Source organism: Dendrobates tinctorius, unplaced genomic scaffold, assembly GCF_039654945.1.
Source record: "Dendrobates tinctorius isolate UK_male_01 unplaced genomic scaffold, ASM3965494v1 ptg000099l, whole genome shotgun sequence".
Lineage (NCBI taxonomy): Eukaryota > Metazoa > Chordata > Amphibia > Anura > Dendrobatidae > Dendrobates > Dendrobates tinctorius.
Window position 1 is genome coordinate 9,343,188 of NW_027361767.1, and position 27,968 is coordinate 9,371,155.

General features: G+C 39.4%; 10 non-coding genes across 10 annotated transcripts; all 10 read right to left on the minus strand.

Annotated features, from left to right (window-relative positions):
- Positions 1-153: 153 nt before the first annotated feature.
- TRNAK-UUU (transfer RNA lysine (anticodon UUU)) lies at positions 154-226 on the minus strand. Its single transcript has one exon. It is a non-coding gene; the product is annotated as a tRNA-Lys (tRNA).
- A 5,099-nt stretch (positions 227-5,325) lies between these two features.
- On the minus strand, positions 5,326-5,398 carry TRNAK-UUU (transfer RNA lysine (anticodon UUU)). Its single transcript has one exon. It is a non-coding gene; the product is annotated as a tRNA-Lys (tRNA).
- A 1,196-nt stretch (positions 5,399-6,594) lies between these two features.
- TRNAK-UUU (transfer RNA lysine (anticodon UUU)) lies at positions 6,595-6,667 on the minus strand. The gene has a single exon. It is a non-coding gene; the product is annotated as a tRNA-Lys (tRNA).
- A 2,434-nt stretch (positions 6,668-9,101) lies between these two features.
- TRNAK-UUU (transfer RNA lysine (anticodon UUU)) lies at positions 9,102-9,174 on the minus strand. The gene has a single exon. It is a non-coding gene; the product is annotated as a tRNA-Lys (tRNA).
- Positions 9,175-12,314: 3,140 nt separating this feature from the next.
- TRNAK-UUU (transfer RNA lysine (anticodon UUU)) lies at positions 12,315-12,387 on the minus strand. Its single transcript has one exon. It is a non-coding gene; the product is annotated as a tRNA-Lys (tRNA).
- A 1,561-nt stretch (positions 12,388-13,948) lies between these two features.
- On the minus strand, positions 13,949-14,021 carry TRNAK-UUU (transfer RNA lysine (anticodon UUU)). The gene has a single exon. It is a non-coding gene; the product is annotated as a tRNA-Lys (tRNA).
- Positions 14,022-16,654: 2,633 nt separating this feature from the next.
- On the minus strand, positions 16,655-16,727 carry TRNAK-UUU (transfer RNA lysine (anticodon UUU)). Its single transcript has one exon. It is a non-coding gene; the product is annotated as a tRNA-Lys (tRNA).
- Positions 16,728-19,355: 2,628 nt separating this feature from the next.
- TRNAK-UUU (transfer RNA lysine (anticodon UUU)) lies at positions 19,356-19,428 on the minus strand. The gene has a single exon. It is a non-coding gene; the product is annotated as a tRNA-Lys (tRNA).
- Positions 19,429-22,063: 2,635 nt separating this feature from the next.
- On the minus strand, positions 22,064-22,136 carry TRNAK-UUU (transfer RNA lysine (anticodon UUU)). Its single transcript has one exon. It is a non-coding gene; the product is annotated as a tRNA-Lys (tRNA).
- Positions 22,137-24,890: 2,754 nt separating this feature from the next.
- Positions 24,891-24,963, minus strand: TRNAK-UUU (transfer RNA lysine (anticodon UUU)). The gene has a single exon. It is a non-coding gene; the product is annotated as a tRNA-Lys (tRNA).
- Positions 24,964-27,968: the final 3,005 nt, after the last annotated feature.

Here is a 27,968-nt window from a genome sequence, read left to right on the forward strand (position 1 = left end):
TCACCCCTCAGTTTCTAGACAAAATAATACTTTTTTGCTAATCTCTCTGGGTATTGTAGTTGTTGCCCTTCTTTGTACTCGCTCTAGTTCCACATTGCACCCCCATGATGACCTCACCTATTTTACATAACATTACCATTTATTAAAAGCTTACGCCCAAACAGGGACTTGAACCCTGGACCCTCAGATTAAAAGTCTGATGCTCTACCGACTGAGCTATCCGGGCTCTCTACATTGATAATCTCGCTGGGTACCGTAATTCTTCCATCCCGTTACTAAATTTTGTTGCCCCTTTTTGGACTTGCTCTAGTTCCACAAAAATCATAATTTCCAGGCTTGAATTGGGCAGGTTAATCTTTGCGAAGGACATGTGAATCAAGCCACATACAAGGTTATCCTGGAAAAATAGTTGATTCCTTCTGCTCAGGAAACGTTCCCCAACTCTGAGGACTGGCTTTTCCAGCAGAACAATGCACCATGCCACACGGCTAGGTAAACCAATGTGTGGATGAAGGAACACTAGCTCAAATCGCTGTCATGGCCAGCCCAATCTCCAAACCTGAACCCCATTGAAAACCTCTTGAATGTGAGGAAGATGGATAGTCACAAGCCATCAAACAAGAACTGCTTAAATTTTTGTACCAGGAGTGGCATAATGTCACCCAAAAGCAGTGTGAAAGACTGGTGGAAAGCATGCCAAGACACATGAAAGCTGTGATTAAAAATCATGGTTATTCCACAAAATATTGATTTCTGAACTCTTCCTGAGATAAAACATTAGTATTGTTGTTTCTAAATAATTATGAACTTGTTTTCGTAGCATTATTTGAGGTCTGCAAGCACTGCATTTTTTTTGCTATTTTGACCATTTTTCATTTTCTGAAAATAAGTACAAAATTTAGTGCTTGGAAATTCGAAGACATGTTGTCAGTAGTTTATAGAATATAAGAGCAATTTACATTTTACTCAAAAATATACCTATAAAGAGAAAATTAAGACAAACTGAAGATTTTGCAGTGGTCTCTTAATTTTTGCCAGAGCTGTAGTTAGCAAGGACGAAAAAAGACATTTGTCCGTCCAGTTCAGCCTATATTCCGTCAGAAGAAATCCCCAGATCTACGTCCTTCTAAAGAACCTAATAACTGCAAGATACAATATTGTTACGCTCCAGGAAGACATCCGGGCCTCTCTTGAACCCCTTGACTGAGTTCGCCATCCCCACCTCCTCAGACAAGGAATTCCAGATTCTCCCTGCCCTACCAGTAAAGAATCCTTTTCTATGTTGGTGGAAAAACCTTCTCTCCTCCAGATGCAGAGAATGCCCCCTTGTGACCGTCACCTTCCTTGGTATAAACAGATCCTCGGAGAGATATTTGTATTGTCCCCTTATATACTTATACATGGTTATGAGATCACCCCTCAGTTTCTAGACAAAATAATACTTTTTTGCTAATCTCTCTGGGTATTGTAGTTGTTGCCCTTCTTTGTACTCGCTCTAGTTCCACACAGATATTCCACACGACCTTTTATCAGCATACAAGTTACACCCACATTGCACCCCCATGATGACCTCACCTATTTTACATAACATTACCATTTATTAAAAGCTTACGCCCAAACAGGGACTTGAACCCTGGACCCTCAGATTAAAAGTCTCTACATTGATAATCTCGCTGGGTACCGTAATTCTTCCATCCCGTTACTAAATTTTGTTGCCCCTTTTTGGACTTGCTCTAGTTCCACAAAAATCATAATTTCCAGGCTTGAATTGGGCAGGTTAATCTTTGCGAAGGACATGTGAATCAAGCCACATACAAGGTTATCCTGGAAAAATAGTTGATTCCTTCTGCTCAGGAAACGTTCCCCAACTCTGAGGACTGGCTTTTCCAGCAGAACAATGCACCATGCCACACGGCTAGGTAAACCAACATGTGGATGAAGGAACACTAGCTCAAATCGCTGTCATGGCCAGCCCAATCTCCAAACCTGAACCCCATTGAAAACCTCTTGAATGTGAGGAAGATGGATAGTCACAAGCCATCAAACAAAGAAGAACTGCTTAAATTTTTGTACCAGGAGTGGCATAATGTCACCCAAAAGCAGTGTGAAAGACTGGTGGAAAGCATGCCAAGACACATGAAAGCTGTGATTAAAAATCATGGTTATTCCACAAAATATTGATTTCTGAACTCTTCCTGAGATAAAACATTAGTATTGTTGTTTCTTAATAATTATGAACTTGTTTTCGTAGCATTATTTGAGGTCTGCAAGCACTGCATTTTTTTTGCTATTTTGACCATTTTTCATTTTCTGAAAATAAGTACAAAATTTAGTGCTTGGAAATTCGAAGACATGTTGTCAGTAGTTTATAGAATATAAGAGCAATTTACATTTTACTCAAAAATATACCTATAAAGAGAAAATTAAGACAAACTGAAGATTTTGCAGTGGTCTCTTAATTTTTGCCAGAGCTGTAGTTAGCAAGGCCGAAAAAAGACATTTGTCCGTCCAGTTCAGCCTATATTCCGTCAGAAGAAATCCCCAGATCTACGTCCTTCTAAAGTGACCGTCACCTTCCTTGGTATAAACAGATCCTCGGAGAGATATTTGTATTGTCCCCTTATATACTTATACATGGTTATGAGATCACCCCTCAGTTTCTAGACTAAATAATACTTTTTTGCTAATCTCTCTGGGTATTGTAGTTGTTGCCCTTCTTTGTACTCGCTCTAGTTCCACACAGATCATAATTTCTTTAGACCTTTTATCAGCATACAAGTTACACCCACATTGCACCCCCATGATGACCTCACCTATTTTACATAACATTACCATTTATTAAAAGCTTACGCCCAAACAGGGACTTGAACCCTGGACCCTCAGATTAAAAGTCTCTACATTGATAATCTCGCTGGGTACCGTAATTCTTCCATCCCGTTACTAAATTTTGTTGCCCCTTTTTGGACTTGCTCTAGTTCCACAAAAATCATAATTTCCAGGCTTGAATTGGGCAGGTTAATCTTTGCGAAGGACATGTGAATCAAGCCACATACAAGGTTATCCTGGAAAAATAGTTGATTCCTTCTGCTCAGGAAACGTTCCCCAACTCTGAGGACTGGCTTTTCCAGCAGAACAATGCACCATGCCACACGGCTAGGTAAACCAACATGTGGATGAAGGAACACTAGCTCAAATCGCTGTCATGGCCAGCCCAATCTCCAAACCTGAACCCCATTGAAAACCTCTTGAATGTGAGGAAGATGGATAGTCACAAGCCATCAAACAAAGAAGAACTGCTTAAATTTTTGTACCAGGAGTGGCATAATGTCACCCAAAAGCAGTGTGAAAGACTGGTGGAAAGCATGCCAAGACACATGAAAGCTGTGATTAAAAATCATGGTTATTCCACAAAATATTGATTTCTGAACTCTTCCTGAGATAAAACATTAGTATTGTTGTTTCTTAATAATTATGAACTTGTTTTCGTAGCATTATTTGAGGTCTGCAAGCACTGCATTTTTTTTGCTATTTTGACCATTTTTCATTTTCTGAAAATAAGTACAAAATTTAGTGCTTGGAAATTCGAAGACATGTTGTCAGTAGTTTATAGAATATAAGAGCAATTTACATTTTACTCAAAAATATACCTATAAAGAGAAAATTAAGACAAACTGAAGATTTTGCAGTGGTCTCTTAATTTTTGCCAGAGCTGTAGTTAGCAAGGCCGAAAAAAGACATTTGTCCGTCCAGTTCAGCCTATATTCCGTCAGAAGAAATCCCCAGATCTACGTCCTTCTAAAGTGACCGTCACCTTCCTTGGTATAAACAGATCCTCGGAGAGATATTTGTATTGTCCCCTTATATACTTATACATGGTTATGAGATCACCCCTCAGTTTCTAGACTAAATAATACTTTTTTGCTAATCTCTCTGGGTATTGTAGTTGTTGCCCTTCTTTGTACTCGCTCTAGTTCCACACAGATCATAATTTCTTTAGACCTTTTATCAGCATACAAGTTACACCCACATTGCACCCCCATGATGACCTCACCTATTTTACATAACATTACCATTTATTAAAAGCTTACGCCCAAACAGGGACTTGAACCCTGGACCCTCAGATTAAAAGTCTCTACATTGATAATCTCGCTGGGTACCGTAATTCTTCCATCCCGTTACTAAATTTTGTTGCCCCTTTTTGGACTTGCTCTAGTTCCACAAAAATCATAATTTCCAGGCTTGAATTGGGCAGGTTAATCTTTGCGAAGGACATGTGAATCAAGCCACATACAAGGTTATCCTGGAAAAATAGTTGATTCCTTCTGCTCAGGAAACGTTCCCCAACTCTGAGGACTGGCTTTTCCAGCAGAACAATGCACCATGCCACACGGCTAGGTAAACCAACATGTGGATGAAGGAACACTAGCTCAAATCGCTGTCATGGCCAGCCCAATCTCCAAACCTGAACCCCATTGAAAACCTCTTGAATGTGAGGAAGATGGATAGTCACAAGCCATCAAACAAAGAAGAACTGCTTAAATTTTTGTACCAGGAGTGGCATAATGTCACCCAAAAGCAGTGTGAAAGACTGGTGGAAAGCATGCCAAGACACATGAAAGCTGTGATTAAAAATCATGGTTATTCCACAAAATATTGATTTCTGAACTCTTCCTGAGATAAAACATTAGTATTGTTGTTTCTTAATAATTATGAACTTGTTTTCGTAGCATTATTTGAGGTCTGCAAGCACTGCATTTTTTTTGCTATTTTGACCATTTTTCATTTTCTGAAAATAAGTACAAAATTTAGTGCTTGGAAATTCGAAGACATGTTGTCAGTAGTTTATAGAATATAAGAGCAATTTACATTTTACTCAAAAATATACCTATAAAGAGAAAATTAAGACAAACTGAAGATTTTGCAGTGGTCTCTTAATTTTTGCCAGAGCTGTAGTTAGCAAGGCCGAAAAAAGACATTTGTCCGTCCAGTTCAGCCTATATTCCGTCAGAAGAAATCCCCAGATCTACGTCCTTCTAAAGTGACCGTCACCTTCCTTGGTATAAACAGATCCTCGGAGAGATATTTGTATTGTCCCCTTATATACTTATACATGGTTATGAGATCACCCCTCAGTTTCTAGACTAAATAATACTTTTTTGCTAATCTCTCTGGGTATTGTAGTTGTTGCCCTTCTTTGTACTCGCTCTAGTTCCACACAGATCATAATTTCTTTAGACCTTTTATCAGCATACAAGTTACACCCACATTGCACCCCCATGATGACCTCACCTATTTTACATAACATTACCATTTATTAAAAGCTTACGCCCAAACAGGGACTTGAACCCTGGACCCTCAGATTAAAAGTCTGATCCTCTACCGACTGAGCTATCCGCGCTCTCTACATTGATAATCTCGCTGGGTACCGTAATTCTTCCATCCCGTTACTAAATTTTGTTGCCCCTTTTTGGACTTGCTCTAGTTCCGCAAAAATCATAATTTCCAGGCTTGAATTGGGCAGGTTAATCTTTGCGAAGGACATGTGAATCAAGCCACATACAAGGTTATCCTGGAAAAATAGTTGATTCCTTCTGCTCAGGAAACGTTCCCCAACTCTGAGGACTGGCTTTTCCAGCAGAACAATGCACCATGCCACACGGCTAGGTAAACCAACATGTGGATGAAGGAACACTAGCTCAAATCGCTGTCATGGCCAGCCCAATCTCCAAACCTGAACCCCATTGAAAACCTCTTGAATGTGAGGAAGATGGATAGTCACAAGCCATCATACAAAGAAGAACTGCTTAAATTTTTGTACCAGGAGTGGCATAATGTCACCCAAAAGCAGTGTGAAAGACTGGTGGAAAGCATGCCAAGATACATGAAAGCTGTGATTAAAAATCATGGTTATTCCACAAAATATTGATTTCTGAACTCTTCCTGAGATAAAACATTAGTATTGTTGTTTCTTAATAATTATGAACTTGTTTTCGTAGCATTATTTGAGGTCTGCAAGCACTGCATTTTTTTTGCTATTTTGACCATTTTTCATTTTCTGAAAATAAGTACAAAATTTAGTGCTTGGAAATTCGAAGACATGTTGTCAGTAGTTTATAGAATATAAGAGCAATTTACATTTTACTCAAAAATATACCTATAAAGAGAAAATTAAGACAAACTGAAGATTTTGCAGTGGTCTCTTAATTTTTGCCAGAGCTGTAGTTAGCAAGGCCGAAAAAAGACATTTGTCCGTCCAGTTCAGCCTATATTCCGTCAGAAGAAATCCCCAGATCTACGTCCTTCTAAAGTGACCGTCACCTTCCTTGGTATAAACAGATCCTCGGAGAGATATTTGTATTGTCCCCTTATATACTTATACATGGTTATGAGATCACCCCTCAGTTTCTAGACTAAATAATACTTTTTTGCTAATCTCTCTGGGTATTGTAGTTGTTGCCCTTCTTTGTACTCGCTCTAGTTCCACACAGATCATAATTTCTTTAGACCTTTTATCAGCATACAAGTTACACCCACATTGCACCCCCATGATGACCTCACCTATTTTACATAACATTACCATTTATTAAAAGCTTACGCCCAAACAGGGACTTGAACCCTGGACCCTCAGATTAAAAGTCTGATCCTCTACCGACTGAGCTATCCGCGCTCTCTACATTGATAATCTCGCTGGGTACCGTAATTCTTCCATCCCGTTACTAAATTTTGTTGCCCCTTTTTGGACTTGCTCTAGTTCCACAAAAATCATAATTTCCAGGCTTGAATTGGGCAGGTTAATCTTTGCGAAGGACATGTGAATCAAGCCACATACAAGGTTATCCTGGAAAAATAGTTGATTCCTTCTGCTCAGGAAACCTTCCCCAACTCTGAGGACTGGCTTTTCCAGCAGAACAATGCACCATGCCACACGGCTAGGTAAACCAACATGTGGATGAAGGAACACTAGCTCAAATCGCTGTCATGGCCAGCCCAATCTCCAAACCTGAACCCCATTGAAAACCTCTTGAATGTGAGGAAGATGGATAGTCACAAGCCATCATACAAAGAAGAACTGCTTAAATTTTTGTACCAGGAGTGGCATAATGTCACCCAAAAGCAGTGTGAAAGACTGGTGGAAAGCATGCCAAGATACATGAAAGCTGTGATTAAAAATCATGGTTATTCCACAAAATATTGATTTCTGAACTCTTCCTGAGATAAAACATTAGTATTGTTGTTTCTTAATAATTATGAACTTGTTTTCGTAGCATTATTTGAGGTCTGCAAGCACTGCATTTTTTTTGCTATTTTGACCATTTTTCATTTTCTGAAAATAAGTACAAAATTTAGTGCTTGGAAATTCGAAGACATGTTGTCAGTAGTTTATAGAATATAAGAGCAATTTACATTTTACTCAAAAATATACCTATAAAGAGAAAATTAAGACAAACTGAAGATTTTGCAGTGGTCTCTTAATTTTTGCCAGAGCTGTAGTTAGCAAGGCCGAAAAAAGACATTTGTCTGTCCAGTTCAGCCTATATTCCGTCAGAAGAAATCCCCAGATCTACGTCCTTCTAAAGTGACCGTCACCTTCCTTGGTATAAACAGATCCTCGGAGAGATATTTGTATTGTCCCCTTATATACTTATACATGGTTATGAGATCACCCCTCAGTTTCTAGACTAAATAATACTTTTTTGCTAATCTCTCTGGGTATTGTAGTTGTTGCCCTTCTTTGTACTCGCTCTAGTTCCACACAGATCATAATTTCTTTAGACCTTTTATCAGCATACAAGTTACACCCACATTGCACCCCCATGATGACCTCACCTATTTTACATAACATTACCATTTATTAAAAGCTTACGCCCAAACAGGGACTTGAACCCTGGACCCTCAGATTAAAAGTCTCTACATTGATAATCTCGCTGGGTACCGTAATTCTTCCATCCCGTTACTAAATTTTGTTGCCCCTTTTTGGACTTGCTCTAGTTCCACAAAAATCATAATTTCCAGGCTTGAATTGGGCAGGTTAATCTTTGCGAAGGACATGTGAATCAAGCCACATACAAGGTTATCCTGGAAAAATAGTTGATTCCTTCTGCTCAGGAAACGTTCCCCAACTCTGAGGACTGGCATTTCCAGCAGAACAATGCACCATGCCACACGGCTAGGTAAACCAACATGTGGATGAAGGAACACTAGCTCAAATCGCTGTCATGGCCAGCCCAATCTCCAAACCTGAACCCCATTGAAAACCTCTTGAATGTGAGGAAGATGGATAGTCACAAGCCATCAAACAAAGAAGAACTGCTTAAATTTTTGTACCAGGAGTGGCATAATGTCACCCAAAAGCAGTGTGAAAGACTGGTGGAAAGCATGCCAAGACACATGAAAGCTGTGATTAAAAATCATGGTTATTCCACAAAATATTGATTTCTGAACTCTTCCTGAGATAAAACATTAGTATTGTTGTTTCTTAATAATTATGAACTTGTTTTCGTAGCATTATTTGAGGTCTGCAAGCACTGCATTTTTTTTGCTATTTTGACCATTTTTCATTTTCTGAAAATAAGTACAAAATTTAGTGCTTGGAAATTCGAAGACATGTTGTCAGTAGTTTATAGAATATAAGAGCAATTTACATTTTACTCAAAAATATACCTATAAAGAGAAAATTAAGACAAACTGAAGATTTTGCAGTGGTCTCTTAATTTTTGCCAGAGCTGTAGTTAGCAAGGCCGAAAAAAGACATTTGTCCGTCCAGTTCAGCCTATATTCCGTCAGAAGAAATCCCCAGATCTACGTCCTTCTAAAGTGACCGTCACCTTCCTTGGTATAAACAGATCCTCGGAGAGATATTTGTATTGTCCCCTTATATACTTATACATGGTTATGAGATCACCCCTCAGTTTCTAGACTAAATAATACTTTTTTGCTAATCTCTCTGGGTATTGTAGTTGTTGCCCTTCTTTGTACTCGCTCTAGTTCCACACAGATCATAATTTCTTTAGACCTTTTATCAGCATACAAGTTACACCCACATTGCACCCCCATGATGACCTCACCTATTTTACATAACATTACCATTTATTAAAATCTTACGCCCAAACAGGGACTTGAACCCTGGACCCTCAGATTAAAAGTCTGATGCTCTACCGACTGAGCTATCCGGGCTCTCTACATTGATAACCTCGCTGGGTACCGTAATTCTTCCATCCCGTTACTAAATTTTGTTGCCCCTTTTTGGACTTGCTCTAGTTCCACAAAAATCATAATTTCCAGGCTTGAATTGGGCAGGTTAATCTTTGCGAAGGACATGTGAATCAAGCCACATACAAGGTTATCCTGGAAAAATAGTTGATTCCTTCTGCTCAGGAAACGTTCCCCAACTCTGAGGACTGGCATTTCCAGCAGAACAATGCACCATGCCACACGGCTAGGTAAACCAACATGTGGATGAAGGAACACTAGCTCAAATCGCTGTCATGGCCAGCCCAATCTCCAAACCTGAACCCCATTGAAAACCTCTTGAATGTGAGGAAGATGGATAGTCACAAGCCATCAAACAAAGAAGAACTGCTTAAATTTTTGTACCAGGAGTGGCATAATGTCACCCAAAAGCAGTGTGAAAGACTGGTGGAAAGCATGCCAAGACACATGAAAGCTGTGATTAAAAATCATGGTTATTCCACAAAATATTGATTTCTGAACTCTTCCTGAGATAAAACATTAGTATTGTTGTTTCTAAATAATTATGAACTTGTTTTCGTAGCATTATTTGAGGTCTGCAAGCACTGCATTTTTTTTGCTATTTTGACCATTTTTCATTTTCTGAAAATAAGTACAAAATTTAGTGCTTGGAAATTCGAAGACATGTTGTCAGTAGTTTATAGAATATAAGAGCAATTTACATTTTACTCAAAAATATACCTATAAAGAGAAAATTAAGACAAACTGAAGATTTTGCAGTGGTCTCTTCATTTTTGCCAGAGGTGTAGTTAGCAAGGCCGAAAAAAGACATTTGTCCGTCCAGTTCAGCCTATATTCCGTCAGAAGAAATCCCCAGATCTACGTCCTTCTAAAGTGACCGTCACCTTCCTTGGTATAAACAGATCCTCGGAGAGATATTTGTATTGTCCCCTTATATACTTATACATGGTTATGAGATCACCCCTCAGTTTCTAGACTAAATAATACTTTTTTGCTAATCTCTCTGGGTATTGTAGTTGTTGCCCTTCTTTGTACTCGCTCTAGTTCCACACAGATCATAATTTCTTTAGACCTTTTATCAGCATACAAGTTACACCCACATTGCACCCCCATGATGACCTCACCTATTTTACATAACATTACCATTTATTAAAAGCTTACGCCCAAACAGGGACTTTGTCCGTCCAGTTCAGCCTATATTCCGTCAGAAGAAATCCCCAGATCTACGTCCTTCTAAAGTGACCGTCACCTTCCTTGGTATAAACAGATCCTCGGAGAGATATTTGTATTGTCCCCTTATATACTTATACATGGTTATGAGATCACCCCTCAGTTTCTAGACTAAATAATACTTTTTTGCTAATCTCTCTGGGTATTGTAGTTGTTGCCCTTCTTTGTACTCGCTCTAGTTCCACACAGATCATAATTTCTTTAGACCTTTTATCAGCATACAAGTTACACCCACATTGCACCCCCATGATGACCTCACCTATTTTACATAACATTACCATTTATTAAAAGCTTACGCCCAAACAGGGACTTGAACCTACATTGATAAGCTCGCTGGGTACTGTAATTCTTCCATCCCGTTACTAAATTTTGTTGCCCCTTTTTGGACTTGCTCTAGTTCCACAAAAATCATAATTTCCAGGCTTGAATTGGGCAGGTTAATCTTTGCGAAGGACATGTGAATCAAGCCACATACAAGGTTATCCTGGAAAAATAGTTGATTCCTTCTGCTCAGGAAACGTTCCCCAACTCTGAGGACTGGCTTTTCCAGCAGAACAATGCACCATGCCACACGGCTAGGTAAACCAACATGTGGATGAAGGAACACTAGCTCAAATCGCTGTCATGGCCAGCCCAATCTCCAAACCTGAACCCCATTGAAAACCTCTTGAATGTGAGGAAGATGGATAGTCACAAGCCATCAAACAAAGAAGAACTGCTTAAATTTTTGTACCAGGAGTGGCATAATGTCACCCAAAAGCAGTGTGAAAGACTGGTGGAAAGCATGCCAAGACACATGAAAGCTGTGATTAAAAATCATGGTTATTCCACAAAATATTGATTTCTGAACTCTTCCTGAGATAAAACATTAGTATTGTTGTTTCTAAATAATTATGAACTTGTTTTCGTAGCATTATTTGAGGTCTGCAAGCACTGCATTTTTTTTGCTATTTTGACCATTTTTCATTTTCTGAAAATAAGTACAAAATTTAGTGCTTGGAAATTCGAAGACATGTTGTCAGTAGTTTATAGAATATAAGAGCAATTTACATTTTACTCAAAAATATACCTATAAAGAGAAAATTAAGACAAACTGAAGATTTTGCAGTGGTCTCTTCATTTTTGCCAGAGGTGTAGTTAGCAAGGCCGAAAAAAGACATTTGTCCGTCCAGTTCAGCCTATATTCCGTCAGAAGAAATCCCCAGATCTACGTCCTTCTAAAGTGACCGTCACCTTCCTTGGTATAAACAGATCCTCGGAGAGATATTTGTATTGTCCCCTTATATACTTATACATGGTTATGAGATCACCCCTCAGTTTCTAGACTAAATAATACTTTTTTGCTAATCTCTCTGGGTATTGTAGTTGTTGCCCTTCTTTGTACTCGCTCTAGTTCCACACAGATCATAATTTCTTTAGACCTTTTATCAGCATACAAGTTACACCCACATTGCACCCCCATGATGACCTCACCTATTTTACATAACATTACCATTTATTAAAAGCTTACGCCCAAACAGGGACTTTGTCCGTCCAGTTCAGCCTATATTCCGTCAGAAGAAATCCCCAGATCTACGTCCTTCTAAAGTGACCGTCACCTTCCTTGGTATAAACAGATCCTCGGAGAGATATTTGTATTGTCCCCTTATATACTTATACATGGTTATGAGATCACCCCTCAGTTTCTAGACTAAATAATACTTTTTTGCTAATCTCTCTGGGTATTGTAGTTGTTGCCCTTCTTTGTACTCGCTCTAGTTCCACACAGATCATAATTTCTTTAGACCTTTTATCAGCATACAAGTTACACCCACATTGCACCCCCATGATGACCTCACCTATTTTACATAACATTACCATTTATTAAAAGCTTACGCCCAAACAGGGACTTGGACCCTGGACCCTCAGAGTAAAAGTCTGATGCTCTACCGACTGAGCTATCCGGGCTCTCTACATTGATAATCTCGCTGGGTACCGTAATTCTTCCATCCCGTTACTAAATTTTGTTGCCCCTTTTTGGACTTGCTCTAGTTCCACAAAAATCATAATTTCCAGGCTTGAATTGGGCAGGTTAATCTTTGCGAAGGACATGTGAATCAAGCCACATACAAGGTTATCCTGGAAAAATAGTTGATTCCTTCTGCTCAGGAAACGTTCCCCAACTCTGAGGACTGGCTTTTCCAGCAGAACAATGCACCATGCCACACGGCTAGGTAAACCAACATGTGGATGAAGGAACACTAGCTCAAATCGCTGTCATGGCCAGCCCAATCTCCAAACCTGAACCCCATTGAAAACCTCTTGAATGTGAGGAAGATGGATAGTCACAAGCCATCAAACAAAGAAGAACTGCTTAAATTTTTGTACCAGGAGTGGCATAATGTCACCCAAAAGCAGTGTGAAAGACTGGTGGAAAGCATGCCAAGACACATGAAAGCTGTGATTAAAAATCATGGTTATTCCACAAAATATTGATTTCTGAACTCTTCCTGAGATAAAACATTAGTATTGTTGTTTCTAAATAATTATGAACTTGTTTTCGTAGCATTATTTGAGGTCTGCAAGCACTGCATTTTTTTTGCTATTTTGACCATTTTTCATTTTCTGAAAATAAGTACAAAATTTAGTGCTTGGAAATTCGAAGACATGTTGTCAGTAGTTTATAGAATATAAGAGCAATTTACATTTTACTCAAAAATATACCTATAAAGAGAAAATTAAGACAAACTGAAGATTTTGCAGTGGTCTCTTCATTTTTGCCAGAGGTGTAGTTAGCAAGGCCGAAAAAAGACATTTGTCCGTCCAGTTCAGCCTATATTCCGTCAGAAGAAATCCCCAGATCTACGTCCTTCTAAAGTGACCGTCACCTTCCTTGGTATAAACAGATCCTCGGAGAGATATTTGTATTGTCCCCTTATATACTTATACATGGTTATGAGATCACCCCTCAGTTTCTAGACTAAATAATACTTTTTTGCTAATCTCTCTGGGTATTGTAGTTGTTGCCCTTCTTTGTACTCGCTCTAGTTCCACACAGATCATAATTTCTTTAGACCTTTTATCAGCATACAAGTTACACCCACATTGCACCCCCATGATGACCTCACCTATTTTACATAACATTACCATTTATTAAAAGCTTACGCCCAAACAGGGACTTTGTCCGTCCAGTTCAGCCTATATTCCGTCAGAAGAAATCCCCAGATCTACGTCCTTCTAAAGTGACCGTCACCTTCCTTGGTATAAACAGATCCTCGGAGAGATATTTGTATTGTCCCCTTATATACTTATACATGGTTATGAGATCACCCCTCAGTTTCTAGACTAAATAATACTTTTTTGCTAATCTCTCTGGGTATTGTAGTTGTTGCCCTTCTTTGTACTCGCTCTAGTTCCACACAGATCATAATTTCTTTAGACCTTTTATCAGCATACAAGTTACACCCACATTGCACCCCCATGATGACCTCACCTATTTTACATAACATTACCATTTATTAAAAGCTTACGCCCAAACAGGGACTTGGACCCTGGACCCTCAGAGTAAAAGTCTGATGCTCTACCGACTGAGCTATCCGGGCTCTCTACATTGATAATCTCGCTGGGTACCGTAATTCTTCCATCCCGTTACTAAATTTTGTTGCCCCTTTTTGGACTTGCTCTAGTTCCACAAAAATCATAATTTCCAGGCTTGAATTGGGCAGGTTAATCTTTGCGAAGGACATGTGAATCAAGCCACATACAAGGTTATCCTGGAAAAATAGTTGATTCCTTCTGCTCAGGAAACGTTCCCCAACTCTGAGGACTGGCTTTTCCAGCAGAACAATGCACCATGCCACACGGCTAGGTAAACCAACATGTGGATGAAGGAACACTAGCTCAAATCGCTGTCATGGCCAGCCCAATCTCCAAACCTGAACCCCATTGAAAACCTCTTGAATGTGAGGAAGATGGATAGTCACAAGCCATCAAACAAAGAAGAACTGCTTAAATTTTTGTACCAGGAGTGGCATAATGTCACCCAAAAGCAGTGTGAAAGACTGGTGGAAAGCATGCCAAGACACATGAAAGCTGTGATTAAAAATCATGGTTATTCCACAAAATATTGATTTCTGAACTCTTCCTGAGATAAAACATTAGTATTGTTGTTTCTTAATAATTATGAACTTGTTTTCGTAGCATTATTTGAGGTCTGCAAGCACTGCATTTTTTTTGCTATTTTGACCATTTTTCATTTTCTGAAAATAAGTACAAAATTTAGTGCTTGGAAATTCGAAGACATGTTGTCAGTAGTTTATAGAATATAAGAGCAATTTACATTTTACTCAAAAATATACCTATAAAGAGAAAATTAAGACAAACTGAAGATTTTGCAGTGGTCTCTTAATTTTTGCCAGAGCTGTAGTTAGCAAGGCCGAAAAAAGACATTTGTCCGTCCAGTTGAGCCTATATTCCGTCAGATGAAATCCCCAGATCTACGTCCTTCTAAAGAACCTAATAACTGCAAGATACAATATTGTTACGCTCCAGGAAGACATCCGGGCCTCTCTTGAACCCCTTGACTGAGTTCGCCATCCCCACCTCCTCAGAAAAGGAATTCCAGATTCTCCCTGCCCTACCAGTAAAGAATCCTTTTCTATGTTGGTGGAAAAACCTTCTCTCCTCCAGATGCAGAGAATGCCCCCTTGTGACCGTCACCTTCCTTGGTATAAACAGATCCTCGGAGAGATATTTGTATTGTCCCCTTATATACTTATACATGGTTATGAGATCACCCCTCAGTTTCTAGACAAAATAATACTTTTTTGCTAATCTCTTTGGGTATTGTAGTTGTTGCCCTTCGAGCTGTACTCGCTCTAGTTCCACACAGATCATAATTTCTTTAGACCTTTTATCAGCATACAAGTTACACCCACATTGCACCCCCATGATGACCTCACCTATTTTACATAACATTACCATTTATTAAAAGCTTACGCCCAAACAGGGACTTGAACCCTGGACCCTCAGATTAAAAGTCTCTACATTGATAATCTCGCTGGGTACCGTAATTCTTCCATCCCGTTACTAAATTTTGTTGCCCCTTTTTGGACTTGCTCTAGTTCCACAAAAATCATAATTTCCAGGCTTGAATTGGGCAGGTTAATCTTTGCGAAGGACATGTGAATCAAGCCACATACAAGGTTATCCTGGAAAAATAGTTGATTCCTTCTGCTCAGGAAACGTTCCCCAACTCTGAGGACTGGCTTTTCCAGCAGAACAATGCACCATGCCACACGGCTAGGTAAACCAACATGTGGATGAAGGAACACTAGCTCAAATCGCTGTCATGGCCAGCCCAATCTCCAAACCTGAACCCCATTGAAAACCTCTTGAATGTGAGGAAGATGGATAGTCACAAGCCATCAAACAAAGAAGAACTGCTTAAATTTTTGTACCAGGAGTTGCATAATGTCACCCAAAAGCAGTGTGAAAGACTGGTGGAAAGCATGCCAAGACACATGAAAGCTGTGATTAAAAATCATGGTTATTCCACAAAATATTGATTTCTGAACTCTTCCTGAGATAAAACATTAGTATTGTTGTTTCTTAATAATTATGAACTTGTTTTCGTAGCATTATTTGAGGTCTGCAAGCACTGCATTTTTTTTGCTATTTTGACCATTTTTCATTTTCTGAAAATAAGTACAAAATTTAGTGCTTGGAAATTCGAAGACATGTTGTCAGTAGTTTATAGAATATAAGAGCAATTTACATTTTACTCAAAAATATACCTATAAAGAGAAAATTAAGACAAACTGAAGATTTTGCAGTGGTCTCTTAATTTTTGCCAGAGCTGTAGTTAGCAAGGCCGAAAAAAGACATTTGTCCGTCCAGTTCAGCCTATATTCCGTCAGAAGAAATCCCCAGATCTTCGTCCTTCTAAAGTGACCGTCACCTTCCTTGGTATAAACAGATCCTCGGAGAGATATTTGTATTGTCCCCTTATATACTTATACATGGTTATGAGATCACCCCTCAGTTTCTAGACTAAATAATACTTTTTTGCTAATCTCTCTGGGTATTGTAGTTGTTGCCCTTCTTTGTACTCGCTCTAGTTCCACACAGATCATAATTTCTTTAGACCTTTTATCAGCATACAAGATACACCCACATTGCACCCCCATGATGACCTCACCTATTTTACATAACATTACCATTTATTAAAAGCTTACGCCCAAACAGGGACTTGAACCCTGGACCCTCAGATTAAAAGTTTGATGCTCTACCGACTGAGCTATCCGGACTCTCTACATTGATAATCTCGCTGGGTACCGTAATTCTTTCATCCCGTTACTAAATTTTGTTGCCCCTTTTTGGACTTGCTCTAGTTCCACAAAAATCATAATTTCCAGGCTTGAATTGGGCAGGTTAATCTTTGCGAAGGACATGTGAATCAAGCCACATACAAGGTTATCCTGGAAAAATAGTTGATTCCTTCTGCTCAGGAAACGTTCCCCAACTCTGAGGACTGGCTTTTCCAGCAGAACAATGCACCATGCCACACGGCTAGGTAAACCAACGTGTGGATGAAGGAACACTAGCTCAAATCGCTGTCATGGCCAGCCCAATCTCCAAACCTGAACCCCATTGAAAACCTCTTGAATGTGAGGAAGATGGATAGTCACAAGCCATCAAACAAAGAAGAACTGCTTAAATTTTTGTACCAGGAGTGGCATAATGTCACCCAAAAGCAGTGTGAAAGACTGGTGGAAAGCATGCCAAGACACATGAAAGCTGTGATTAAAAATCATGGTTATTCCACAAAATATTGATTTCTGAACTCTTCCTGAGATAAAACATTAGTATTGTTGTTTCTAAATAATTATGAACTTGTTTTCGTAGCATTATTTGAGGTCTGCAAGCACTGCATTTTTTTTGCTATTTTGACCATTTTTCATTTTCTGAAAATAAGTACAAAATTTAGTGCTTGGAAATTCGAAGACATGTTGTCAGTGGTTTATAGAATATAAGAGCAATTTACATTTTACTCAAAAATATACCTATAAAGAGAAAATTAAGACAAACTGAAGATTTTGCAGTGGTCTCTTAATTTTTGCCAGAGCTGTAGTTAGCAAGGCCGAAAAAAGACATTTGTCCGTCCAGTTCAGCCTATATTCCATCAGAAGAAATCCCCAGATCTACGTCCTTCTAAAGAACCTAATAACTGCAAGATACAATATTGTTACGCTCCAGGAAGACATCCGGGCCTCTCTTGAACCCCTTGACTGAGTTCGCCATCCCCACCTCCTCAGACAAGGAATTCCAGATTCTCCCTGCCCTACCAGTAAAGAATCCTTTTCTATGTTGGTGGAAAAACCTTCTCTCCTCCAGATGCAGAGAATGCCCCCTTGTGACCGTCACCTTCCTTGGTATAAACAGATCCTCGGAGAGATATTTGTATTGTCCCCTTATATACTTATACATGGTTATGAGATCACCCCTCAGTTTCTAGACAAAATAATACTTTTTTGCTAATCTCTCTGGGTATTGTAGTTGTTGCTCTTCTTTGTACTCGCTCTAGTTCCACACAGATCTTCCACACGACCTTTTATCAGCATACAAGTTACACCCACATTGCACCCCCATTGATGACCTCACCTATTTTACATAACATTACCATTTATTAAAAGCTTACGCCCAAACAGGGACTTGAACCCTGGACCCTCAGATTAAAAGTCTCTACATTGATAATCTCGCTGGGTACCGTAATTCTTCCATCCCGTTACTAAATTTTGTTGCCCCTTTTTGGACTTGCTCTAGTTCCACAAAAATCATAATTTCCAGGCTTGAATTGGGCAGCTTAATCTTTGCGAAGGACATGTGAATCAAGCCACATACAAGGTTATCCTGGAAAAATAGTTGATTCCTTCTGCTCAGGAAACGTTCCCCAACTCTGAGGACTGGCTTTTCCAGCAGAACAATGCACCATGCCACACGGCTAGGTAAACCAACGTGTGGATGAAGGAACACTAGCTCAAATCGCTGTCATGGCCAGCCCAATCTCCAAACCTGAACCCCATTGAAAACCTCTTGAATGTGAGGAAGATGGATAGTCACAAGCCATCAAACAAAGAAGAACTGCTTAAATTTTTGTACCAGGAGTGGCATAATGTCACCCAAAAGCAGTGTGAAAGACTGGTGGAAAGCATGCCAAGACACATGAAAGCTGTGATTAAAAATCATGGTTATTCCACAAAATATTGATTTCTGAACTCTTCCTGAGATAAAACATTAGTATTGTTGTTTCTTAATAATTATGAACTTGTTTTCGTAGCATTATTTGAGGTCTGCAAGCACTGCATTTTTTTTGCTATTTTGACCATTTTTCATTTTCTGAAAATAAGTACAAAATTTAGTGCTTGGAAATTCGAAGACATGTTGTCAGTAGTTTATAGAATATAAGAGCAATTTACATTTTACTCAAAAATATACCTATAAAGAGAAAATTAAGACAAACTGAAGATTTTGCAGTGGTCTCTTAATTTTTGCCAGAGCTGTAGTTAGCAAGGCCGAAAAAAGACATTTGTCCGTCCAGTTCAGCCTATATTCCGTCAGAAGAAATCCCCAGATCTACGTCCTTCTAAAGTGACCGTCACCTTCCTTGGTATAAACAGATCCTCGGAGAGATATTTGTATTGTCCCCTTATATACTTATACATGGTTATGAGATCACCCCTCAGTTTCTAGACTAAATAATACTTTTTTGCTAATCTCTCTGGGTATTGTAGTTGTTGCCCTTCTTTGTACTCGCTCTAGTTCCACACAGATCATAATTTCTTTAGACCTTTTATCAGCATACAAGTTACACCCACATTGCACCCCCATGATGACCTCACCTATTTTACATAACATTACCATTTATTAAAAGCTTACGCCCGAACAGGGACTTGAACCCTGGACCCTCAGATTAAAAGTCTGATGCTCTACCGACTGAGCTATCCGGACTCTCTACATTGATAATCTCGCTGGGTACCGTAATTCTTTCATCCCGTTACTAAATTTTGTTGCCCCTTTTTGGACTTGCTCTAGTTCCACAAAAATCATAATTTCCAGGCTTGAATTGGGCAGGTTAATCTTTGCGAAGGACATGTGAATCAAGCCACATACAAGGTTATCCTGGAAAAATAGTTGATTCCTTCTGCTCAGGAAACGTTCCCCAACTCTGAGGACTGGCTTTTCCAGCAGAACAATGCACCATGCCACACGGCTAAGTAAACCAACGTGTGGATGAAGGAACACTAGCTCAAATCGCTGTCATGGCCAGCCCAATCTCCAAACCTGAACCCCATTGAAAACCTCTTGAATGTGAGGAAGATGGATAGTCACAAGCCATCAAACAAAGAAGAACTGCTTAAATTTTTGTACCAGGAGTGGCATAATGTCACCCAAAAGCAGTGTGAAAGACTGGTGGAAAGCATGCCAAGACACATGAAAGCTGTGATTAAAAATCATGGTTATTCCACAAAATATTGATTTCTGAACTCTTCCTTTCCTGAGATAAAACATTAGTATTGTTGTTTCTAAATAATTATGAACTTGTTTTCGTAGCATTATTTGAGGTCTGCAAGCACTGCATTTTTTTTGCTATTTTGACCATTTTTCATTTTCTGAAAATAAGTACAAAATTTAGTGCTTGGAAATTCGAAGACATGTTGTCAGTAGTTTATAGAATATAAGAGCAATTTACATTTTACTCAAAAATATACCTATAAAGAGAAAATTAAGACAAACTGAAGATTTTGCAGTGGTCTCTTAATTTTTGCCAGAGCTGTAGTTAGCAAGGCCGAAAAAAGACATTTGTCCGTCCAGTTCAGCCTATATTCCATCAGAAGAAATCCCCAGATCTACGTCCTTCTAAAGAACCTAATAACTGCAAGATACAATATTGTTACGCTCCAGGAAGACATCCGGGCCTCTCTTGAACCCCTTGACTGAGTTCGCCATCCCCACCTCCTCAGACAAGGAATTCCAGATTCTCCCTGCCCTACCAGTAAAGAATCCTTTTCTATGTTGGTGGAAAAACCTTCTCTCCTCCAGATGCAGAGAATGCCCCCTTGTGACCGTCACCTTCCTTGGTATAAACAGATCCTCGGAGAGATATTTATATTGTCCCCTTATATACTTATACATGGTTATGAGATCACCCCTCAGTTTCTAGACAAAATAATACTTTTTTGCTAATCTCTCTGGGTATTGTAGTTGTTGCCCTTCTTTGTACTCGCTCTAGTTCCACACAGATCTTCCACACGACCTTTTATCAGCATACAAGTTACACCCACATTGCACCCCCATTGATGACCTCACCTATTTTACATAACATTACCATTTATTAAAAGCTTACGCCCAAACAGGGACTTGAACCCTGGACCCTCAGATTAAAAGTCTCTACATTGATAATCTCGCTGGGTACCGTAATTCTTCCATCCCGTTACTAAATTTTGTTGCCCCTTTTTGGACTTGCTCTAGTTCCACAAAAATCATAATTTCCAGGCTTGAATTGGGCAGGTTAATCTTTGCGAAGGACATGTGAATCAAGCCACATACAAGGTTATCCTGGAAAAATAGTTGATTCCTTCTGCTCAGGAAACGTTCCCCAACTCTGAGGACTGGCTTTTCCAGCAGAACAATGCACCATGCCACACGGCTAGGTAAACCAACGTGTGGATGAAGGAACACTAGCTCAAATCGCTGTCATGGCCAGCCCAATCTCCAAACCTGAACCCCATTGAAAACCTCTTGAATGTGAGGAAGATGGATAGTCACAAGCCATCAAACAAAGAAGAACTGCTTAAATTTTTGTACCAGGAGTGGCATAATGTCACCCAAAAGCAGTGTGAAAGACTGGTGGAAAGCATGCCAAGACACATGAAAGCTGTGATTAAAAATCATGGTTATTCCACAAAATATTGATTTCTGAACTCTTCCTGAGATAAAACATTAGTATTGTTGTTTCTTAATAATTATGAACTTGTTTTCGTAGCATTATTTGAGGTCTGCAAGCACTGCATTTTTTTTGCTATTTTGACCATTTTTCATTTTCTGAAAATAAGTACAAAATTTAGTGCTTGGAAATTCGAAGACATGTTGTCAGTAGTTTATAGAATATAAGAGCAATTTACATTTTACTCAAAAATATACCTATAAAGAGAAAATTAAGACAAACTGAAGATTTTGCAGTGGTCTCTTAATTTTTGCCAGAGCTGTAGTTAGCAAGGCCGAAAAAAGACATTTGTCCGTCCAGTTCAGCCTATATTCCGTCAGAAGAAATCCCCAGATCTACGTCCTTCTAAAGTGACCGTCACCTTCCTTGGTATAAACAGATCCTCGGAGAGATATTTGTATTGTCCCCTTATATACTTATACATGGTTATGAGATCACCCCTCAGTTTCTAGACTAAATAATACTTTTTTGCTAATCTCTCTGGGTATTGTAGTTGTTGCCCTTCTTTGTACTCGCTCTAGTTCCACACAGATCATAATTTCTTTAGACCTTTTATCAGCATACAAGTTACACCCACATTGCCCCCCGTCATGATGACCTCACCTATTTTACATAACATTACCATTTATTAAAAGCTTACGCCCGAACAGGGACTTGAACCCTGGACCCTCAGATTAAAAGTCTGATGCTCTACCGACTGAGCTATCCGGACTCTCTACATTGATAATCTCGCTGGGTACCGTAATTCTTTCATCCCGTTACTAAATTTTGTTGCCCCTTTTTGGACTTGCTCTAGTTCCACAAAAATCATAATTTCCAGGCTTGAATTGGGCAGGTTAATCTTTGCGAAGGACATGTGAATCAAGCCACATACAAGGTTATCCTGGAAAAATAGTTGATTCCTTCTGCTCAGGAAACGTTCCCCAACTCTGAGGACTGGCTTTTCCAGCAGAACAATGCACCATGCCACACGGCTAGGTAAACCAACGTGTGGATGAAGGAACACTAGCTCAAATCGCTGTCATGGCCAGCCCAATCTCCAAACCTGAACCCCATTGAAAACCTCTTGAATGTGAGGAAGATGGATAGTCACAAGCCATCAAACAAAGAAGAACTGCTTAAATTTTTGTACCAGGAGTGGCATAATGTCACCCAAAAGCAGTGTGAAAGACTGGTGGAAAGCATGCCAAGACACATGAAAGCTGTGATTAAAAATCATGGTTATTCCACAAAATATTGATTTCTGAACTCTTCCTGAGATAAAACATTAGTATTGTTGTTTCTAAATAATTATGAACTTGTTTTCGTAGCATTATTTGAGGTCTGCAAGCACTGCATTTTTTTTGCTATTTTGACCATTTTTCATTTTCTGAAAATAAGTACAAAATTTAGTGCTTGGAAATTCGAAGACATGTTGTCAGTAGTTTATAGAATATAAGAGCAATTTACATTTTACTCAAAAATATACCTATAAAGAGAAAATTAAGACAAACTGAAGATTTTGCAGTGGTCTCTTAATTTTTGCCAGAGCTGTAGTTAGCAAGGCCGAAAAAAGACATTTGTCCGTCCAGTTCAGCCTATATTCCATCAGAAGAAATCCCCAGATCTACGTCCTTCTAAAGAACCTAATAACTGCAAGATACAATATTGTTACGCTCCAGGAAGACATCCGGGCCTCTCTTGAACCCCTTGACTGAGTTCGCCATCCCCACCTCCTCAGACAAGGAATTCCAGATTCTCCCTGCCCTACCAGTAAAGAATCCTTTTCTATGTTGGTGGAAAAACCTTCTCTCCTCCAGATGCAGAGAATGCCCCCTTGTGACCGTCACCTTCCTTGGTATAAACAGATCCTCGGAGAGATATTTGTATTGTCCCCTTATATACTTATACATGGTTATGAGATCACCCCTCAGTTTCTAGACAAAATAATACTTTTTTGCTAATCTCTCTGGGTATTGTAGTTGTTGCCCTTCTTTGTACTCGCTCTAGTTCCACACAGATCTTCCACACGACCTTTTATCAGCATACAAGTTACACCCACATTGCACCCCCATTGATGACCTCACCTATTTTACATAACATTACCATTTATTAAAAGCTTACGCCCAAACAGGGACTTGAACCCTGGACCCTCAGATTAAAAGTCTCTACATTGATAATCTCGCTGGGTACCGTAATTCTTCCATCCCGTTACTAAATTTTGTTGCCCCTTTTTGGACTTGCTCTAGTTCCACAAAAATCATAATTTCCAGGCTTGAATTGGGCAGGTTAATCTTTGCGAAGGACATGTGAATCAAGCCACATACAAGGTTATCCTGGAAAAATAGTTGATTCCTTCTGCTCAGGAAACGTTCCCCAACTCTGAGGACTGGCTTTTCCAGCAGAACAATGCACCATGCCACACGGCTAGGTAAACCAACGTGTGGATGAAGGAACACTAGCTCAAATCGCTGTCATGGCCAGCCCAATCTCCAAACCTGAACCCCATTGAAAACCTCTTGAATGTGAGGAAGATGGATAGTCACAAGCCATCAAACAAAGAAGAACTGCTTAAATTTTTGTACCAGGAGTGGCATAATGTCACCCAAAAGCAGTGTGAAAGACTGGTGGAAAGCATGCCAAGACACATGAAAGCTGTGATTAAAAATCATGGTTATTCCGCAAAATATTGATTTCTGAACTCTTCCTGAGATAAAACATTAGTATTGTTGTTTCTAAATAATTATGAACTTGTTTTCGTAGCATTATTTGAGGTCTGCAAGCACTGCATTTTTTTTGCTATTTTGACCATTTTTCATTTTCTGAAAATAAGTACAAAATTTAGTGCTTGGAAATTCGAAGACATGTTGTCAGTAGTTTATAGAATATAAGAGCAATTTACATTTTACTCAAAAATATACCTATAAAGAGAAAATTAAGACAAACTGAAGATTTTGCAGTGGTCTCTTAATTTTTGCCAGAGCTGTAGTTAGCAAGGCCGAAAAAAGACATTTGTCCGTCCAGTTCAGCCTATATTCCGTCAGAAGAAATCCCCAGATCTACGTCCTTCTAAAGAACCTAATAACTGCAAGATACAATATTGTTACGCTCCAGGAAGACATCCGGGCCTCTCTTGAACCCCTTGACTGAGTTCGCCATCCCCACCTCCTCAGACAAGGAATTCCAGATTCTCCCTGCCCTACCAGTAAAGAATCCTTTTCTATGTTGGTGGAAAAACCTTCTCTCCTCCAGATGCAGAGAATGCCCCCTTGTGACCGTCACCTTCCTTGGTATAAACAGATCCTCGGAGAGATATTTGTATTGTCCCCTTATATACTTATACATGGTTATGAGATCACCCCTCAGTTTCTAGACAAAATAATACTTTTTTGCTAATCTCTCTGGGTATTGTAGTTGCTGCACCCACATTGTACCCCCATGATGACCTCACCTATTACCTATAACATTACCATTTATTAAAACCTTACGCCCGAACAGGGACTTGAACCCTGGACCCTCAGATTAAAAGTCTGATGCTCTACCGACTGAGCTATCCAGACTCTCTACATTGAAAATCTCGCTGGGTACCGTAATTCTTCCATCCCGTTACTAAATTTTGTTGCCCCTTTTTGGACTTGCTCTAGTTCCACAAAAATCATAATTTCCAGGCTTGAATTGGGCAGGTTAATCTTTGCGAAGGACATGTGAATCAAGCCACATACAAGGTTATCCTGGAAAAATAGTTGATTCCTTCTGCTCAGGAAATGTTCCCCAACTCTGAGGACTGGCTTTTCCAGCAGAACAATGCACCATGCCACACGGCTAGGTAAACCAATGTGTGGATGAAGGAACACTAGCTCAAATCGCTGTCATGGCCAGCCCAATCTCCAAACCTGAACCCCATTGAAAACCTCTTGAATGTGAGGAAGATGGATAGTCACAAGCCATCAAACAAAGAAGAACTGCTTAAATTTTTGTACCAGGAGTGGCATAATGTCACCCAAAAGCAGTGTGAAAGACTGGTGGAAAGCATGCCAAGATACATGAAAGCTGTGATTAAAAATCATGGTTATTCCACAAAATATTGATTTCTGAACTCTTCCTGAGATAAAACATTAGTATTGTTGTTTCTTAATAATTATGAACTTGTTTTCGTAGCATTATTTGAGGTCTGCAAGCACTGCATTTTTTTTGCTATTTTGACCATTTTTCATTTTCTGAAAATAAGTACAAAATTTAGTGCTTGGAAATTCGAAGACATGTTGTCAGTAGTTTATAGAATATAAGAGCAATTTACATTTTACTCAAAAATATACCTATAAAGAGAAAATTAAGACAAACTGAAGATTTTGCAGTGGTCTCTTAATTTTTGCCAGAGCTGTAGTTAGCAAGGCCGAAAAAAGACATTTGTCCGTCCAGTTCAGCCTATATTCCGTCAGAAGAAATCCCCAGATCTACGTCCTTCTAAAGTGACCGTCACCTTCCTTGGTATAAACAGATCCTCGGAGAGATATTTGTATTGTCCCCTTATATACTTATACATGGTTATGAGATCACCCCTCAGTTTCTAGACTAAATAATACTTTTTTGCTAATCTCTCTGGGTATTGTAGTTGTTGCCCTTCTTTGTACTCGCTCTAGTTCCACACAGATCATAATTTCTTTAGACCTTTTATCAGCATACAAGTTACACCCACATTGCACCCCCATGATGACCTCACCTATTTTACATAACATTACCATTTATTAAAAGCTTACGCCCAAACAGGGACTTGAACCCTGGACCCTCAGATTAAAAGTCTCTACATTGATAATCTCGCTGGGTACCGTAATTCTTCCATCCCGTTACTAAATTTTGTTGCCCCTTTTTGGACTTGCTCTAGTTCCACAAAAATCATAATTTCCAGGCTTGAATTGGGCAGGTTAATCTTTGCGAAGGACATGTGAATCAAGCCACATACAAGGTTATCCTGGAAAAATAGTTGATTCCTTCTGCTCAGGAAACGTTCCCCAACTCTGAGGACTGGCTTTTCCAGCAGAACAATGCACCATGCCACACGGCTAGGTAAACCAACATGTGGATGAAGGAACACTAGCTCAAATCGCTGTCATGGCCAGCCCAATCTCCAAACCTGAACCCCATTGAAAACCTCTTGAATGTGAGGAAGATGGATAGTCACAAGCCATCAAACAAAGAAGAACTGCTTAAATTTTTGTACCAGGAGTGGCATAATGTCACCCAAAAGCAGTGTGAAAGACTGGTGGAAAGCATGCCAAGACACATGAAAGCTGTGATTAAAAATCATGGTTATTCCACAAAATATTGATTTCTGAACTCTTCCTGAGATAAAACATTAGTATTGTTGTTTCTAAATAATTATGAACTTGTTTTCGTAGCATTATTTGAGGTCTGCAAGCACTGCATTTTTTTTGCTATTTTGACCATTTTTCATTTTCTGAAAATAAGTACAAAATTTAGTGCTTGGAAATTCGAAGACATGTTGTCAGTAGTTTATAGAATATAAGAGCAATTTACATTTTACTCAAAAATATACCTATAAAGAGAAAATTAAGACAAACTGAAGATTTTGCAGTGGTCTCTTAATTTTTGCCAGAGCTGTAGTTAGCAAGGCCGAAAAAAGACATTTGTCCGTCCAGTTCAGCCTATATTCCATCAGAAGAAATCCCCAGATCTACGTCCTTCTAAAGAACCTAATAACTGCAAGATACAATATTGTTACGCTCCAGGAAGACATCCGGGCCTCTCTTGAACCCCTTGACTGAGTTCGCCATCCCCACCTCCTCAGACAAGGAATTCCAGATTCTCCCTGCCCTACCAGTAAAGAATCCTTTTCTATGTTGGTGGAAAAACCTTCTCTCCTCCAGATGCAGAGAATGCTCCCTTGTGACCGTCACCTTCCTTGGTATAAACAGATCCTCGGAGAGATATTTGTATTGTCCCCTTATATACTTATACATGGTTATGAGATCACCCCTCAGTTTCTAGACAAAATAATACTTTTTTGCTAATCTCTCTGGGTATTGTAGTTGTTGCCCTTCTTTGTACTCGCTCTAGTTCCACACAGATCTTCCACACGACCTTTTATCAGCATACAAGTTACACCCACATTGCACCCCCATTGATGACCTCACCTATTTTACATAACATTACCATTTATTAAAAGCTTACGCCCAAACAGGGACTTGAACCCTGGACCCTCAGATTAAAAGTCTCTACATTGATAATCTCGCTGGGTACCGTAATTCTTCCATCCCGTTACTAAATTTTGTTGCCCCTTTTTGGACTTGCTCTAGTTCCACAAAAATCATAATTTCCAGGCTTGAATTGGGCAGGTTAATCTTTGCGAAGGACATGTGAATCAAGCCACATACAAGGTTATCCTGGAAAAATAGTTGATTCCTTCTGCTCAGGAAACGTTCCCCAACTCTGAGGACTGGCTTTTCCAGCAGAACAATGCACCATGCCACACGGCTAGGTAAACCAACGTGTGGATGAAGGAACACTAGCTCAAATCGCTGTCATGGCCAGCCCAATCTCCAAACCT